The sequence below is a fragment of the Bufo bufo genome, chromosome 3, assembly GCF_905171765.1.
Source record: "Bufo bufo chromosome 3, aBufBuf1.1, whole genome shotgun sequence".
In the NCBI taxonomy this organism is placed as follows: Eukaryota; Metazoa; Chordata; class Amphibia; order Anura; family Bufonidae; genus Bufo; species Bufo bufo.
Window position 1 is genome coordinate 387,546,075 of NC_053391.1, and position 18,683 is coordinate 387,564,757.

Genomic DNA, 18,683 nt, shown 5'->3' on the forward strand with positions numbered 1-18,683 from the left:
CCACTAAGGCTTTGGATTGATTCTTTTAGTCACCCAGTCACTACTGATTCCCTGTACTCTACTTCCTCTTTTCTCAGTGCCAGCCTTCTAGGCTTTTTCTTCATAGAAGTACAATATTTACTAGGGGGGATCACTGCTACTTTAACCTCATAAGGACACAACCTATTTTGACCTCAAGGACTCAGCTCCATTTTTAAAATTGGACACATATTTTCTTATGTGGCAATAAGTTTGGAATGGAAATTGTTACAATAAACCATATAGACACTGCCTCTGACCGGGCTTAATAGACTTCCATACATTGCAACCCCATTGTTAGGCCTCTGGTTGCATTTTCAACATCAGGACCCTTCAATCATGGGGTACAGAGGGAGCCTTATGCAACTGTAAACCACTTAGATGCCGCAGTCATTATTGACCATGTCATCTAAACATTTGGAATCATAGCTAGCTCCCATCTTGGCCATTGCATCAGGAGCCCAGCTGTGTATTAAGGCTCCCATTGTGGATAGTGCAGCCTCTGCTCCTGCGTCCATGTCATTCTTGCATCGAACATGTACTGCTCAGTACCCAGGGACATATATGTACATGGATTTCTATTGAGTTTAAAGGCTATGTACACCTTTGTAGGCAATTTTTGTTTATGATTGCATTTTACTAATTTTTGGCTAAAAAAAATATTTTCATTTGGCCTTTATTAAAAATATTGAGCCATTCTGTCACAAAGGGTTAACTGTTTTCTAACTGTGTGACAGGTACTTTCACTTTGTGCCCTCATCTAATAACCCTTATCTCTAAACTACTAAGAGGTCATATATACTTATTTAAGTCATCTTGTATCAGTAAGATAAGGATTGAGCTCTGATGAGTGTTTATAATGTGAGAGAGCAGAGATATGAAGCCAGTCTGCTCCCCAGATGATGGAAAAGACAAAAACTCCACAGGCAGCTAGTAGAGCATGTCAGCTACCATATGTACACAAAAAAAGGATTCCATATTTTTAATAAAGACCAATTAAAAAATGCTTCTTAGCAAAAAAAATAAGTACAATGCAATAATAAAAAAATTGCCCCCAAAGTGTACATAGTCTTTAAAGTGGTAGTGCCTATATGAAAACACATGTCACACCCTAGGGGCTAATTCAATTGCTTCACATATAGAATCCTTAGTGCTATGCATGATATATCACTTTTTGGTTGAACGCTATTGATGGCCTATCCATATCCCCATGGAATATTAAGATAAATAATTATTAGGGTGCCTGTCTGTGTGTGAAAACCTTCATCAACACATTTAATATTTTTTTCAGAAACCCTCTATCATACATGAAATTGAGATATTATAAATAATGAGTAATGAGAAGAACACACAATCTTATTGTTTTTTTGAGCCATTCTCAGAAATTTTGCTTCTGCAGCACGCATGCATTCCAGCACATAGCAAGCTGGAGAATGCCACTCACTAGACAATCCATCAGACTCACAGGTTGGGTATCAATTCAATGTTTTGTCCTCTCCTGAACAATCTTGTAAATTGATTTATAATCAAATAAAAATTTGTAATCCACCTGAAAATATATGCTATGAAATAGGTCTACAGATGTCCATATCATTTTCATTAGTTCAATTAATCACATGTAACCAGCAGAGGCCTAGGGTTCCTTTGGAACTCCTAAAATAAATAATTCACAAGGTCCTCCTTCCACAGTACATATACACAATTGTAGTTAAAGCATAAAAAGTGAATATCTTATAGTTGGTCAAGAAATAAAGCAGCTGAATAAATATTTCCTATAACATAATGTATAGTTATGCATCACATGATGATGAAACTTGGTAACATTTCACTCATTATTTAAGGTAAAAAGGTCCCTCTATTCAGGCAGCATAGAGATTGGATTATATTTAACATATTATTTCACAATATTCATTTTAACTACCTGCTTATCACAATTAATAATATTATAAAAATAATAAAGAAAGAAATATTAAACTATAAGCATATGTTTATGAGGGATTAGGGAGTTCTAAAATCTCAAAAGCAGCACCAGAAGTAAGAGTGATTGGTTGGTAGGCACTATGTGAGTAATGATCAGTGGTGTATCTTGGTTTTGTGCTGCCCTAGGCGAGACTAAACTCGGGCACCCCTAATATAAATTTGACCCACCCCTTCCTGTAAAGGCCAAACCCCTTCCGCTGTAAACCCCACCCCTTCCTCTTTAGGCTCCACCCTTTCCTGTTAGAGCTAGAGATAGTACAGTATTAACCCCTCCCTAATTCTCCCCCCTCTAACCACCCAACGTGTCCCAACCCCCTTACCCCATAAAACAACTAAGTAATTGATTTTTTGTGAATTACTGTAATTTTAAGACAGCAGGCTCAGGGATCAGTGCATTGGTGGCCGGGGCCTGGCCTCAGTGTTCACGGTGACCGTGTGCAGGATCCGTTCTGCACTTGGAGGAGATAATGCTCACCCTAGCGTTGCTGGCCCGTGACTCCACCTCTGTGTGACGTCACGACGGCAACGTGCGGACGCAAAAGGCAGGGGAGGTCGGGAGCAAGTCAGGAGGAGGAGGAAGTAAGTCTTTGAACTCCTTCACTATGCGGCGCCAGCAATGCCGCTCACATTGTGAAGGATCGGATCGGACAAGGGGCAAAAAAAATATTTAGCATATTGTGTAACTATCACTAAACAAACAAGGCATTTTGCCGCCCTATTGGCAAGTGCCGCCCTAGGCAAATGCCTTGTTTGCCTTGTGATAGATACACCCCTGGTAATGACATGAGATGGCACCACTGGAAAATTTGTGGTTTTATAGCTAGTACTAGCACTAATGCTACTTACATATTCAATATATTTTGTGTCAAATGGCAACCACAGAGCTATTATATTTCTGATGTCATCTCTGTATGTTCCTTGAGGTTCCGAAATCCCATTTTCTCTTTGTACTGCTGCTCATCCCCTCTTCAATGCATAGCTATATTGTGTTGTTATTATTATAGAAACCATTATAATGTAGCATGTGGCTAACTGACTGACTGCCTGTACAAGATCCACTTACAGTCAAAGGATGGAAGTCATAACTGAAAAAGACATGACATAACTGCAATTCCAGACAAACCTTGGCTCATATGATTATGTTTGGAAATTGATTTTCGGGGGGATATCAGCAGAGGATATACCCATTGTCCAGGATATTTGGCACAAGTAGGGAAATGCAACATCCCTCAAATTTCAGTTCAGGGGGCCTATCTGTTGCTAAGAGAAGGTGATCTGGATAACAAGCTCCTTCAGAAGGAAGTCCAAAGGATTTTCTAAATGCAAACTGTGAAATGCAAACTTGGCAAGTCCCCACCACTTGGCTGGACCTGTAAAGGGAAGCTTACTTAACTGCTTCTGGATATTGGCACCGCACAACTTCTATTCCTGGCCTGTGATGCCCCACTAGGGTCCCTCGCTGAAAACATCTGGTTTGACATGGTTGCAGTCAATCACTGGCCATGGCGGTGACCGTCTCGCCTTATGTCATGACAAATAGTCGCATAATTCAAGGAGATTCGATCACTGACACATAGAAACATAGAAACATAGAATGTGTCGGCAGATAAGAACCATTTGGCCCATCTAGTCTGCCCAATATACTGAATACTATGGATAGCCCCCGGCCCTATCTTATATGAAGGATGGCCTTATGCCTATCCCATGCATGCTTAAACCCCCTTACTGTATTTGCAGCTACCACTTCTGCAGGAAGGCTATTCCATGCATCCACTACTCTCTCAGTAAAGTAATACTTCCTTATATTACTTTTAAACCTTTGCCCTCCTCATTGACTGGCTGCAGCCACGTCAAATCAGATGTTTGCATCAAAGGAGCTTAGGGAAGAATCACAGGCTGGGAGGAGAAGAAGCCGGAGCTAGCACTGGGAGGCAGGTAAGTAAGCTCCCCTTTAAGCATTGATTTTGGATAGCACTGTTATATCTGCTGCTGTGAGATATTCAAATCTCTTTTCTTTGGCTTTCTAAAATACTCTCTTTCTTTCTCATAGTTAACCAAAATAAATCTCATAATCCAAATATTTTGAAAAGTTTAGGGCGAATTCTGTATTAACTCTATGATACACCACTGTCTTGGCACATGGTGATCAATAGCACCTCATATGATTAAGAGTTAATCGTGGGCATATATTAGGGTAGTCACTTTCATAACCTCAAAAAGGACTACAACACCGCCCCCCCCCCCAAAAGAAAGACATCATACCCAGGAAAGTGAGGCACCATACAAATGGGGAAACCCTAATCTATATAAAAGCATCAGCCAAGGTAAACTAGAAATCTATGATATAATTTATTTTTAGTCATAAAACTTGGCTCTTTCTTGTGAATCTTTGCGATATTTACTATACACCCTTCTGCAAGGTTCACACACATCTGAAGTTCTACTTTGACGTTACTGCCTGAAGAAAATGTCAAAAAATTTTCTCTATGCTGTGCTCATCAGTGAAGAAACATGCTCTGTATCAGCACTGCTGCATGGAATGGAGAATTATATTAACTCTAAACTTTAATTCTTGAGGGACACCTCAACCTTGGCAAACAACTTAAGATATCTCTCCTTGCTGTTGCAGTTAACTAACTGCCTCTGAAGAACTGAGAAATGTCTCTGCATCGGAATATCCTTTGTGAGGTCCATCCATAACAATGTCTTGTAGATAACAGGCCTGGACTGCTTCACGAAATTCTTCAAATGGCACAAAACTTCTAAGGTTTAGATTAGATACTTGGCAGTGAAAGCACCTTTCAGAGAAATCATCTGTCATTTAAGTATTTTCTTGACCTTTCACGGAAAAGAATGAAGTCAACTTCACAGCATTTCTAGCTAGATCTAGAGTAAGCTGTTTCAGCCTGGTGTTCATAAAAAAGCCAAAAAAGTGATCCCTAAGGGTCCATGCACACGTCTGCAAAATGGGTCCGCATCCATTCCGCAATTTTGCGGAACAGGTGCGGACCCATTAATTTTCAATGGGGCCAGAATGGAATTGCGGACAAAAAAAGGCATTTTCTATGAGAGTGCCAGCGATGTGCGGTCCGCAAAATGCGGAGCACACATTGCCGGTGTTTGTGTTTTGCGGATCCGCAATTTGCAGATCCGCAAAACACATACGGATGTGTGAATGGACCCTAAGTCTTCTCTCAAGTTTACCTTTGAGTTCTGTCATTAGCTTATATACTGAGGTGATACAAAATGATCTGGCCTGCAGTGCCTCAATACAGTCAGAACAATTTCAAAGCATGGCTGAGGAACAAAAAATAAGTCTCTGACACATCACAGGTGTTCTCTCCAGAGCATGCCTGCAAAAATGTTGGGGCATTCCTCCTTACCTAAACTCCTCACCTCTCTAAATCCCACCACTCTGCCCCTCTATGTACCACCACTCTACCCCCTGTGTGTCACCACTCTGCCCCTCAATGTACTACCATTCTGCCCACTCTTCCTTCAGACCTCTACTTGCAAGACCTATCTATTCTATATTACCTGCTGTGTGCAGGCTGCTGCTTCTCTCACCCTCAATTACTGGAGTGACAATCCGCTCTGTGACTGGCTGAGTATGATGATGCAAGCTATTCACTCACTCCTGGATTGGGTTATAAAAAAAACACAGCCAGTCACAGAGTGGAATGTATTAACTCACTGAACTTGAGTGCCTCAGTCAGTGCTGTGGCACTGGCGCATGCTGGGTGCCCTGCACCATAAAGAAGGAGAACTCACAACTGTTTGTCCAGGCCTTACATCAGATTAAGGACTGGGAGCTGAGAGACTGGACTGTCCAGCCTAATGTCGGACGTTAGGCCACCCTAGCATATATTGATCTTCAAACTATGCCCGATAGGGTTCCCTACAATCTTCTTGTAGTTGCCTCAATGAGGGATATAGCTGCACAGTCCAAGATGCTTTCATATGTCTTACAGTCAATACCGTGTGTGATGGCAATACATGGTGGGGGTGAGTGGCCATTTTACATATATATGGCCATATAACCTCGGGTGCTAGTCATGTGTAGAGACACGCCTTCCTCCGTGATTGGATCACCGTTAGTTGGCCATATTCCACAGGGTGGGGCTTGACCTGTGAAACTTCAGGAGATATGGTGGCCAGATACGACCACAATAGCTCCACACATCATCAGCTGTGTCTAACTTTGTGTATCTATAGATACTATGTTAGTACCAGATAAGACATTCTACATGCTGGAAGTGAAGAGATGTACAGAGCAGAGCAGTAGACAGCTGAGCATAGCGTATCTAGGGAAAGTCGTAATAACCTAGCAGAGTGCAGCCAGCAATCTTTTTACCCTGCTAATACCAGACTATTCAGCAAATTGGAGACACCTATTGCTTATCAGTAGGGGATTCATTTGTAGTTGAGGAAAGCAGAATGATATGTACATGAGATGTGAATGGGGGGATAATCTGTGGTGCAAATTTACCCTTGCTGATGGATAGTTCCCTTGCAATACTGCATTCTGTGTGAAACAGCATAGCAAACTGTAGCAAGTACCTTTGAGGCAGACAATTTGTTATCTAGCCCAATTCATCAGCACCTCAGTACAGATTATTGATAACATTTAAATAGCAATTCCTTGGTGTGAGCCATGCAGTTTTTTAAGATACTTACTGCAGAGCTGCTCCCAGTCACTGGGCTGTGTGGTTTAGGTATCTGTTTCTGATGCTGTAGCAGTCAGTGATGGCTAACCTCCGGCACTCCAGCTGTGGTGAAACTATAACTCCCAGCATGCTCCATTCATTTCTACGGAGTTCTGAGAACAACCAAGGAAGTTAGCACTTTGGGAGTAGTTTTACCACAGCTGGAGTCTCGGAGGTTAGCCATTACAGTTGTAGCTACTGCAAAACAGCTGATGACATGGGTCCTAAGGATAGGTCAACAATACCTCCGTCCGGGAAAACCTCTTTTATGAATAGTCATATAAATATCTCCAATTAAAACACATTTTGGAAAGCTTTAGGAGTTGGACGAGGAATGGGTGGTGTAAGTGGTCGCCTAGGGTGCTATTGAGGCGGGGATCTCAATTTATAGATTTATAAACCAAATGTTCTGCCTCAAAATTTTTACCAGTCAGTGTTTCCTTTTATAAATAAGGATGCTAATGATCTCTAGAGCCATATAGCCCGCTATGTAAGTACAGGGAGTGCAGAATTATTAGGCAAGTTGTATTTTTGAGGATTAATTTTATTATTGAACAACAACCATGTTCTCAATGAACCCAAAAAACTCATTAATATCAAAGCTGAATATTTTTGGAAGTAGTTTTTAGTTTGTTTTTAGTTTTAGCTATTTTAGGGGGATATCTGTGTGTGCAGGTGACTATTACTGTGCATAATTATTAGGCAACTTAACAAAAAACAAATATATACCCATTTCAATTATTTATTTTTACCAGTGAAACCAATATAACATCTCAACATTCACAAATACACATTTCTGACATTCAAAAACAAAACAAAAACAAATCAGTGACCAATATAGACACCTTTCTTTGCAAGGACACTCAAAAGCCTGCCATCCATGGATTCTGTCAGTGTTTTGATCTGTTCACCATCAACATTGCGTGCAGCAGCAACCACAGCCTCCCAGACACTGTTCAGAGAGGTGTACTGTTTTCCCTCCTTGTAAATCTCACATTTGATGATGGACCACAGGTTCTCAATGGGGTTCAGATCAGGTGAACAACGAGGCCATGTCATTAGATTTTCTTCTTTTATACCCTTTCTTGCCAGCCACGCTGTGGAGTACTTGGACGCGTGTGATGGAGCATTGTCCTGCATGAAAATCATGTTTTTCTTGAAGGATGCAGACTTCTTCCTGTACCACTGCTTGAAGAAGGTGTCTTCCAGAAACTGGCAGTAGGACTGGGAGTTGAGCTTGACTCCATCCTCAACCCGAAAAGGCCCCACAAGCTCATCTTTGATGATACCAGCCCAAACCAGTACTCCACCTCCACCTTGCTGGCGTCTGAGTCGGACTGGAGCTCTCTGCCCTCTACCAATCCAGCCACGGGCCCATCCATCTGGCCCATCAAGACTCACTCTCATTTCATCAGTCCATAAAACCTTAGAAAAATCAGTCTTGAGATATTTCTTGGCCCAGTCTTGACGTTTCAGCTTGTGTGTCTTGTTCAGTGGTGGTCGTCTTTCAGCCTTTCTTACCTTGGCCATGTCTCTGAGTATTGAACACCTTGTGCTTTTGGGCACTCCAGTGATGTTGCAGCTCTGAAATATGGCCAAACTGGTGGCAAGTGGCATCTTGGCAGCTGCACGCTTGACTTTTCTCAGTTCATGGGCAGTTATTTTGCGCCTTGGTTTTTCCACACGCTTCTTGCGACCCTGTTGACTATTTTGAATGAAACGCTTGATTGTTCGATGATCACGCTTCAGAAGCTTTGCAATTTTAAGAGTGCTGCATCCCTCTGCAAGATATCTCACTATTTTTGACTTTTCTGAGCCTGTCAAGTCCTTCTTTTGACCCATTTTGCCAAAGGAAAGGAAGTTGCCTAATAATTATGCACACCTAATATAGGGTGTTGATGTCATTAGACCACACCCCTTCTCATTACAGAGATGCACATCACCTAATATGCTTAATTGGTAGTAGGCTTTCGAGCCTATACAGCTTGGAGTAAGACAACATGCATAAAGAGGATGATGTGGTCAAAATACTCATTTGCCTAATAATTCTGCACTCCCTGTAAAGTAAGCTACAGTATATTACATGCTTTCTTCACCATATTACTTAAAAATGACTTACCACTAGTGTTGAGCGCAAATATTCGAATAGCGAATTTTTATCTCGAATATCGCAACTTCGAGAATTCGCGAATGTTTAGAATATAGTGCTATATATTCATTATAGCGAATATTCGTCATTTTTTCCCTTCTGAACACATGATTCCTCCCTGCTTCTTGCTTGTGGTCCAATGAGTCATTGGCCCACAAGCAACTTAAGCAGGGAGGAATCATGACTTTAGATGGAAAAAATGACGAATATTCTAAAAAACAAATATATAGCACTATATCGAATATATTAGTTTTTTAGAATATGCGTCTTTTTTTTTCAATCTGTAAAGTTATTCCACTTCGGCATACTCCTCCCTGACAAGCGTCCCTGTCACCATGGGAACGCCTGGGGGTTAGAATATACCATCGGATATCATAACTTCAGATGGAAAAAAATGATGAATATTCTAAAAAACAAATATATAGCACTATATTCTATAGTGCTATATATTAGTTTTTGACCCATGCCTGTATTGATCGCGTAATATTTGCATATTACGCGATTATTACCTTGCTGATTTTTCTATAAAAAAAAAAGTAGAATATAGCGAATATTCAAATTCGCAAATATTCGACGAATATTCTACTAAATATTCGCTAAATATCGCGAATACGAATATGTCCCTGCCGCTCATCACTACTTACCACCACGAAATTCAGTACAATCTGCAGACAGCATGTTATAGTGCAGGAGTTGAGCAGATTGATATATCGTTTTGTGGGAAAAGATTCAGTAAAACTTGCAATTTATACATTTATATCACTACTATTTCTGATTTCATTGTTCATGGTGGAGGTCTTGTCAGTGGCTGACAGCTATCTATGTATACATACTTAAGGTTCATTTACATGCACCAAGCAGCAGCAGATTGTCAGGAAGCAGAGATGTGTGAAGTTCACTAATATTAGATTCGGCTACTTCGCCGAATTTTACCCAAAGTTTTTTCTTTGTGATGAATTACTTAGTCATGAAGTGTATTTCTTGAAGATCTTGTGCTGCGTGATTGCCTCATCACATTGGCCGGCGTAGTGACGTCATACGTCTTCGCGCATGAGATTTCACTTGGGATCTTCAAGCAAGATGGCTGCGGTGGCCTCTTCGTGCTCAAATGGATGAGGCAAGTATTATTATTTTTATTTTTTTTACCACCATTTCAGGGAAAATGTATTAGTTTCCACGAAGCACTAGTAAATTTGGCTTTGCTGCGAATCAAAATCAATTCACTCAACACTAGATGTGTTCTTTCCCAACAGTTGGCTGCTCATTCAATGGAGGAGGCCACTACATTTACATGTAGCGATGACCTCCACAGTATGAGAACGACTAGTCGCCATTTCGATCACTCGTCCTCATACAGCTTCATTGTTTATGGTCAGAAGATCATGCTGTCTAAACAGAAGTGATAATTTGAGTGCTGCATGAACTACAGGATCACCTAATGAACGAGCGTTTTGTTTTCACTTTTAGACAGGTAGATTGTAAGGAATGAGCTTTCACAGGAATGTTCGGTCACAATTATCTGCCCAATAATCTGCATGTATAAATCCACCTTTACACAGCTATCAGTGACTGACAGATATCTATGTATACACACTTACACAGAGAACGCTATCAATCACTGATAACACCTCCCCATGTACAACTATCAGTGACTGACAGCTATCTATGTATACACACTTACATAGAGAATGGTATCACTACTAACACCATCCCTGTGTACAGCTATCAGTGACTGATAGATATCTATGTATACACACTTGTTAGCCTAGCGGTCCGTGCCGGCGCTGCTGCCCCTAACCGCGGGCAATGACGCCAGGCTCCCTCTTTCCCTGCCGTCATGCGCCGTGCTGACAAGCGCGGGCAGCAGGTAGCTTAACTATGGTATCTGTGTTCCATGCCAGAGTTTCCTTTCTGCTGGAGACTTGTACTGGTGTTTGAAGCTTGCATAGGTGTGTCTCTCTCCACCTATGAAGCAGCACATACACACCCTCTGTCTCACCAGCCTATGGCTGGATTGCAGGAGGTATTTAAAGGAGCTTCCTACCACAGGAAGATGCCTGAGCAACTCATGGTCTCTAGCTTGTCTAGCTTCATGTGCAAAGGTGTTTCTCTTATCTGCTTCACTGTGTATCGGACTCTGCTTATTGAACTCATGGATATTGCCTGTTTGCCACCTGCCTCTGACCTCGGATCTTGTTTATGGACTTTGCCTGTTTGCCGCCTGACTCTGACCTCGGATATCGTTTATGGACTTTGTTTGTTTGCCGCCTGCATCTGACCTTGGACTTTGTTTACTGACCTTTATTAATCGCTGCCTGTCGAGACCCGGATCCTCCTGGCCACACACGTCCCCTTGGTGCTTGCACCTGGTACTCTGACCCCATGGTCAGCTGCCATTGACTCGGGGACTGGAGTGGCACCTGGCAACTACCCAAACGTCTCAAGCCTATCCTCACCATCAGAGGCTCTAGTGAAGACCAGGTAGTTGCTTAGTTACGCCCCTCGAGAGTACAGCCAGTCAGTGGCGCAGTGGGTCCACACCCACTTGCATTACAACACTTACGCATTACAACACTTATATGTATACATACTTACACAGAGAATGCTATCAATCACTGATAATACCTCCCTGTATACAGCTGTCAGTGACTGATAGCTATCTATGTATATCAATCACTGATAACACCTCCCCTGTGTACAGCTATCAGTGACTGACAGTTATCTATGTATGCACACTTACACAGAGAATGCTATCAATCATTGATAATACCTCTCCCATGTACAACTATCAATGACGGACAGATATTTATGTATACACACTTACACAGAGAATGCTATCAATCACTGAAAACACCTTCCCCATGCACAGCTATCAATGATGACAACTATCTCTGTATACACACTTACACAGAGAATGCTATCAATCACTGAAAACACCTTCCCCATGCACAGCTATCAGTGACTGACAGCTATCTATGTATACACACTTACACAGAGAATGTGATCAATCACTGATAACGTCTTGGCTGTGTACAGTTATCAGTGATAAACAGATATCTATGTATATACACTTAGGGCTCATTCACATGACTGCACCATGTCTGCAAATTGCGGATCTGCAAAACACAGATGCAGCCTGTGTTCAACAAGCCTATAGGAAATGCTCTATATTTTTTGCGAGGCCGCAGAACAATGTACTGTCCGTATCTTTTGAATCCCCATTGAAATGAATGGGTCCTCACCTGTTCCGCAAAATTGTGGAACGGATGCAGATCCATACATACGGGCGTATGAATGAGCGCTTACACAGAGAATACTATCAATCACTGATAACACCTACCTTGTGTACAACTATCAGTGACTGGCAGCTATCTATGTATACACACTTACACAGCGAATGCTATCAGTCACTGCAAACACCTCCACAGTGTACAGCTAAAGTCAGAAAGAGCAGAGGTTTAAATATATAAATTTCAAGTTTTACTGATTCTTTTGCAACAAAACTATATATAAGTCTGCTCTGCTCCTCCCCTCTATAAAATGCTGCCTTGCATTGCGTTGTGACAGGTGCCCTTTAAATCAAGAGAAAGGCAAAAAAGAAAAAGAAGCATATACATTTGCTGCAATGACATCAAGCTCACTGACCCCATGAGATGCTATAGAAAGGCGATGGATGAGAAGCCAGGCATTACAATGTAGAACAATGGCTAGGGATTACAGATCAGGTTGATGGGTTGCGATGTCAAAGGAGTGAAAAAAGAACAAGCTCAGTTATATCATATTTTCATAGCTTACACTGCATTTTAAAATTCCTTTATAGTCTGCACAAATTCTTACAGTGACGTGAGCTGCATCTGTATTTTGCAAGGTAACATTATGTATAAAATGAGTTAGTGGCAGACCGTAAAATAGGGAAAATGCTGGATATTTGTAAGATGCATATAGTAACAAATACTTTTACTAATGTCTACTAGTTTTGCTATGAAAGGGCTAAGATATTGGCAATAATTGATATGGTAAATGCTTTTAGCTGACACTGATTGACAAGTCCACTCACTAGCAGGAACATGGGAGAGCCTGCTGAAGTCACCCCCAGAGAAGCAATTAGCCTGAGTAGCTTATCTCTGCCAGCTTTTCACACGTCCAGCACATTGGATGTATTCCATCCTGGTGGGGTGTTTGAATTTTTCTGTCGTGCAATATGGACTACTCAATATATAAAGTCGTGAAGCTCCACAAAAGTTTTGGATCAGTTAAACATATTTGTACTTATAAACTGAATCCATGATATTGGTTTGAACAGAGCCAAAGTTGATCACTAATGCATTCGATATTCCCAGCATTAGAAATAGTATTTGTTCTCCATTCTGTATATATACTATAAGGGATTGCAAATCATATTGCTTTACAATTTCTATTATAGAAAAATGATGGCAAAACATATGGTCCATCTAGTCTGCTCTAATAGCATTTCCTTTTAATTTGTTTCTTAGGATAGAGATAGGTTTATCCCAGGAATGTATAAATTCACTTATGCTAGTATAATGTCAGCAGGTAGGGATGGACACAGACAGTGAGCCCTAACTAGAACCCTGCCCAGTTTCCCTGCCTACTTGCATTGCAAGCTCTTAGTAGCAAGTCTGCAACTGGTTGACGTTCCCTACTCTGCTAAGGTGCGAGACAAACAACACCAAGTGACAAAAACAAGACACATAGACATAGTCATACTGAAATGGGTCCGAACAAGGAGGACAACAATGTACCAAATTGAGAGACAGAGTAGTCAAATAGCCAAGCCGAGATTAGAACCAGACGGGAAACTCAGTACCAATACGTTAGACAGAAAGTCAAAAGGACAAACCGAGGTCAAAACACTAGTAATCCAAAATATGCAACCAGGAACACAGCTAGTGAGTCAGAGACTATCACTGGCCCTGGTTTAAGGCCAGGAAGGGGTTTAAATAGAGCACCGAGTCCCAGGACCAGAACCTGATAGGTCATGACTCGGCACTTCATTAGTCAGAAACACTAGCACAAAGTAATAGAGCAGCTGAGCAATCAGCCCACTGCCAGTCTCCTCCAGCACATGCCAGCTGTGGGGAGAAAGAGCATTGCATCCTGTTGCTATGGACGCCATTGTGTCACCAGGGGGATGTGGCTTAGCAGGGCTTCTCTTCCAGCTCCAAAGCTGGAGATCTTGCCACTGGAGCCTGGACAGGTACATTTGTGACAGCCAGTCTGTAATATCCCCTGTGCAATGCTCACGCATCATTTAGCAGTCCGTGTGCCTAAACGGAAATCTAGGCTAATCCCTAGCTTGCGTAGATTTCAGTCTTTTCTTATGCCAGAAAACTGGTATAAAAAAGATAAATATGCCGGGAAATGATAAATTCCCCCCATGCTATTTAATAAGAATAAAAAAGTATGCAAAGATATTATTACACTACATAATTTCTTTATCAGCTCTTTATGTTGCATTTTATCAAATACTTGGGTGATATACAGATTTCAATTCAACACTTTTGAGACATACAGTAGTCAATTAAATCACTGAGATTAGTTTGGTATAATCTGCCTTCAGTAAAGCCCTGACTTGCCCTCAGTTGCCTATCACAACTTACATACAGTATATCTATCTGCACAATGAAAATAGAATTTAATGGGAGCAAGATATAGAGCAGAAGGAGCTGAGCAGATCGATATATAGTTTTGTGGGAAAATATTGAGTGATAATTGTGTATGCACAAGCTGTCAATCACTGAAAAGACCTCTCATATGCCTGTTGAGCTCAGAAAGAGCAGGGATTTAAATTCAGTATAAATGACAAGTTTTGCTGCATACTGTATCCCCTTATAACACATTATATCAATCTGCTCAGCTCCTCCTGCTCCATAGCATCCTGTGTATAGATAACCACGCATTTCATGATGACAACCACATTGCAGACATCCCTCACTAGGTAATTTTTCTCTAGTTTCAAATGGACATTTCATTTTATTTCAGCTCACCCATAATGTTTGCCAAGCTAATGATGTAGGCAATTTGAAATGACATTCTCTGCTAGTCATTGATATGAAACTTCAAGATTACAATTGACAAATTTCTCATAGTTTATCATGTACGCTATGATAAGGCTAATGCCTATGTCAAAACCACTAGGAGAATAAAACACATTAAAATACAACATGTTGGGCCAAATAAAACATTTAGCTCTGCTAAATTAGGAAATTAATATCTGCTGCATTTCCACATGAATGCAGAAATGAAATGCATGCACACAGGTCCCCACATGAAATAAAAGTTCAGAATAAATGCCTTTTGCCAGTTTGCCAATAAATATACATATGACTACAGGGTGGGCCATTTATATGGATACACCTTAATAAAATGGGAATGGTTGGTGATATTAACTTCCTGTTTGTGGCACATTAGTATATGTGAGGGGGGAAACTTTTCAAGATTAGTGGTGACCATGGCGGCCATTTTGAAGTCAGCCATTTTGAATCCAACTTTTGTTTTTTCAATAGGAAGAGGGTCATGTGACACATCAAACCTATTAGGAATTTCACAAGAAAAACAATGGTGTGCTTGGTTTAACATAATAACTTTATTCTTTCATCAGTTATTTACAAGTTTCTGACCACTTATAAAATGTGTTCAATGTGCTGCCCATTGTGTTGGATTGTCAATGCAACCCTCTTCTCCCACTCTTCACACACTGATAGCAACACCACAGGAGAAATGCTAGCACAGGTTTCCAGTATCCGTAGTTTCAGGTGCTGCACATCTCGTATCTTCACAGCATAGACGATTGCCTTCAGATGATACGAGATGTGCAGCACCTGGAACTATGGATACTGGAAGCCTGTGCTAGCATTTCTCCTGCGGTGTTGCTATCAGTGTGTGAACAGTGGGAGAAGAGGGTTGCATTGACAATCCAACACAATGGGCAGCACATTGAACACATTTTATAAGTGGTCAGAAACTTGTAAATAACTCATGAAAGAATAAAGTTACATTAAAACCAAGCACACCATTGTTTTTCTTGTGAAATTCCCAATAAGTTTGATGTGTCACATGACCCTCTTCCTATTGAAAAAACTAAAGTTGGATTCAAAATGGCCGACTTCAAAATGGCCGCCATGGTCACCACCCATCTTGAAAAGTTTCCCCCCTCACATATACAAATGTGCCACAAACAGGAAGTCAATATCACCAACCACTCCCATTTTATTAAGGTGTATCCATATAAATGGCCCACCCTGTACATTATAAGGAACCATTCACTAGCAGGTAGGTTATACACAGGACTTTTGGGAAAAATGCCATGTTTTTCATTGGGTTTTTTTGCATTTTTTTCATGGTCAAAAATGATTTTTTATATCAAACACCACATACAATTTTTTTGTTTTATGTTTTGGTGTCTTTTTTCTGTGTGGTGTTTTTTTTTTTAATGCAGCATGTTCTGCATATATACTTTTTGGGTGTGTTTCCCATAGATGTCTCTATAGGACTGGAAACACACACATACACACACAAAAAGAAAGTACAAAATGATACTGAATAAAAAAAAAAAGCTAAAAAAAATAAGAAAAACGTGATATATTAAAAAAAACATAGCGTTTAAAATGTGTTCTATAAAGTCAGTTAAAACATCAGAAAAAAAAACTGTAACAGAGTGTAAATGATCCCTTATTGGGTTTAATCTAACATATATGACAGGGGTTGGCAACCTCCGGCACTCCAGGTGTTGTGAAACTACAACTTCCGCCCTGCATAGTTCTTTAGCTGTTCTTCGGACTTCCACAAAAGTGAAAGGAGCATGCTGGGAGTTGTAGTTTCACAACAGTTGGAGTGCCAGATGCTGATTCCTGATATAAAATCTCTTCTTTCAAGGCTCCAGTAGTTGAAGTCACAATAAAACAAAAGTTACACCCTGTGAAGTCAGTGCTTATGAAGAATCTTTTTCATTTGCCTTATCACCGTAAACTTATAAGATTCACTGGGGCTTTCCCTGAGAAAGCAAACCATACAATAGAACATATTTCTTAGCATGTCAAGGTGAAAACCAGCAACAACTAGAGGACAAAACATTCATGAAATCCCAGCAACAGCAGTGTAGCCATGTGGCAATCTCTATGGAACTGTCTTGACGGCATGTATCAGCGTCCAAGACCAGCTGCTGCGGCTGGAGCTCTGTTGTCTGACACTCCCACATGCCATTAATATAAGTTAGTGGTACAATGTGGTGAAAAACATCATAAACAAGTGAAAAGAAGACTGAAACTACTGAAAAGAAGATTTTTGTACCAGCTTTATAATTCCAAATGCATACGGTAGAATGCAACTACATTCACACTGCACTCAAGATTAACATTCAGCGAGACCATTTCAAATGGTACAACCAGGCATATACCGCATAGGAACATTTTTTGTACAGGTCTGTTAAAAAGTTTTGATTTCAAATATAATTCACATTTTGGGGTTGTGACCAGATTTCGGCATTAATTTGGTCATTTGGTCAAAATATACCAAGCAAAGAATGAGACTAGTGTTGCTCGAGCACCAAAGTGCTCGGGTGCTCGAGTAGAACACTTTGGGATGCTCTGGTGCTCTACAGAGAACCCGAGCACAATGGAAGTCAATGGGAGAACCCGAGCATTAAACCAGGCACCCCCTGCTTTGAAGAGGGGAGGGTGTCTGGTTCACAGAAAAAGGTCAGAAATTGATGGAAACACCACTGGAATGGTTCGGGAACAGCATTGGGAGGATGTCTGGATGCATCTTGGACTCCAAGGTCGCTGCTGGGAACGATGTTGTCCGAGTAGTACGCCACTATTACAGACTGACAATAATACGCACAAAACCGAAGATAAAATAGATTTTAAAGAAAAGTAGATTTATTTGACAATACTAAAACTCTTAACTAAGGCTACATTCACACAACCAAGCCGTGTTTTGTGGTCCACAATTTGCGCAACGAAACGGGCAGCTCATTATAGAAATGCCTATTCTTGTCCGCAAAATGGACAAGAATAGGACATGTTGTATTACTTTTGCAGGGCCACGGAACGTAGCAATGGATGCGGCCCCATTGAAGTGAGCTGATGTCATCTGGTTTCTAATTAAGTCGCCCAATGGACATGATCAGAGTAATACAACTTTTATTCCCCCGCAGTCTAAACAGAGAACATTGTATTGCGGTGGAATAAAAGTTGTATTACTCTGATTTCTCCGTTCCGTTGCCCTGCAACAACCAATGTTAGATAGGTGGAGGTCCCACCTCTTGGACTCGCACCTATCTCTAGAATGGGGTCCCGAAAGGGACCGAGAGCAAACTGCAAAAGCTTGGCCCTCAATCTACTTCTGGCTTGGCTATTTTCAGAACTCCCATAGAGCGCAGTCCACTCTCGTACGTTTTGGGGGCTTGAGCTAGAGACAGTTGGTGGTACCAGAAGAAGGACCAGCACCTTTCTTGCATTGGTGGCATAGCTTAGCAATATGCCACCAATGTCTCAGATGACACAACCCCTATTACCTCTATAACACATTGTAGCTGTGGCCAAATAATACCTCTGCAATACACATCGCAGACTGTCAGCGGCCTGCCATGCTGCCGTTGTCATGTGTATATGATAATGACCGCATAGCGGTCTATGATGTTTCTTGGAGAGGGATGAGCTGGCATTATCATTATAATGCAGCAGCCAAGTGTGAAGTGAGGCTGGAAACTGGCAGCCCTCTACACAGTAAAATCAATCTGCCCACTGGGAATCTTCCTGGCGGGTTACATTGCCAATCTCTGCCTTCTGAATGGTAAAATAGTGATT

At 41.1% G+C, this 18,683-nt stretch overlaps 1 protein-coding gene and 1 long non-coding RNA gene across 2 annotated transcripts in view; both read right to left on the minus strand.

Moving 5' to 3' along the window:
• Window positions 1-18,683, minus strand: part of DOC2B (double C2 domain beta) — a 904,475-nt gene that overhangs the window by 723,780 nt on the left and 162,012 nt on the right. The window lies entirely within an intron of this gene.
• On the minus strand, window positions 10,434-12,291 carry LOC120995506. The gene is made up of 3 exons (XR_005777606.1): window positions 12,274-12,291; window positions 11,737-11,790; window positions 10,434-10,516 (listed from the first exon to the last, which is right to left on the minus strand). It is a non-coding gene; the product is annotated as an uncharacterized LOC120995506 (long non-coding RNA).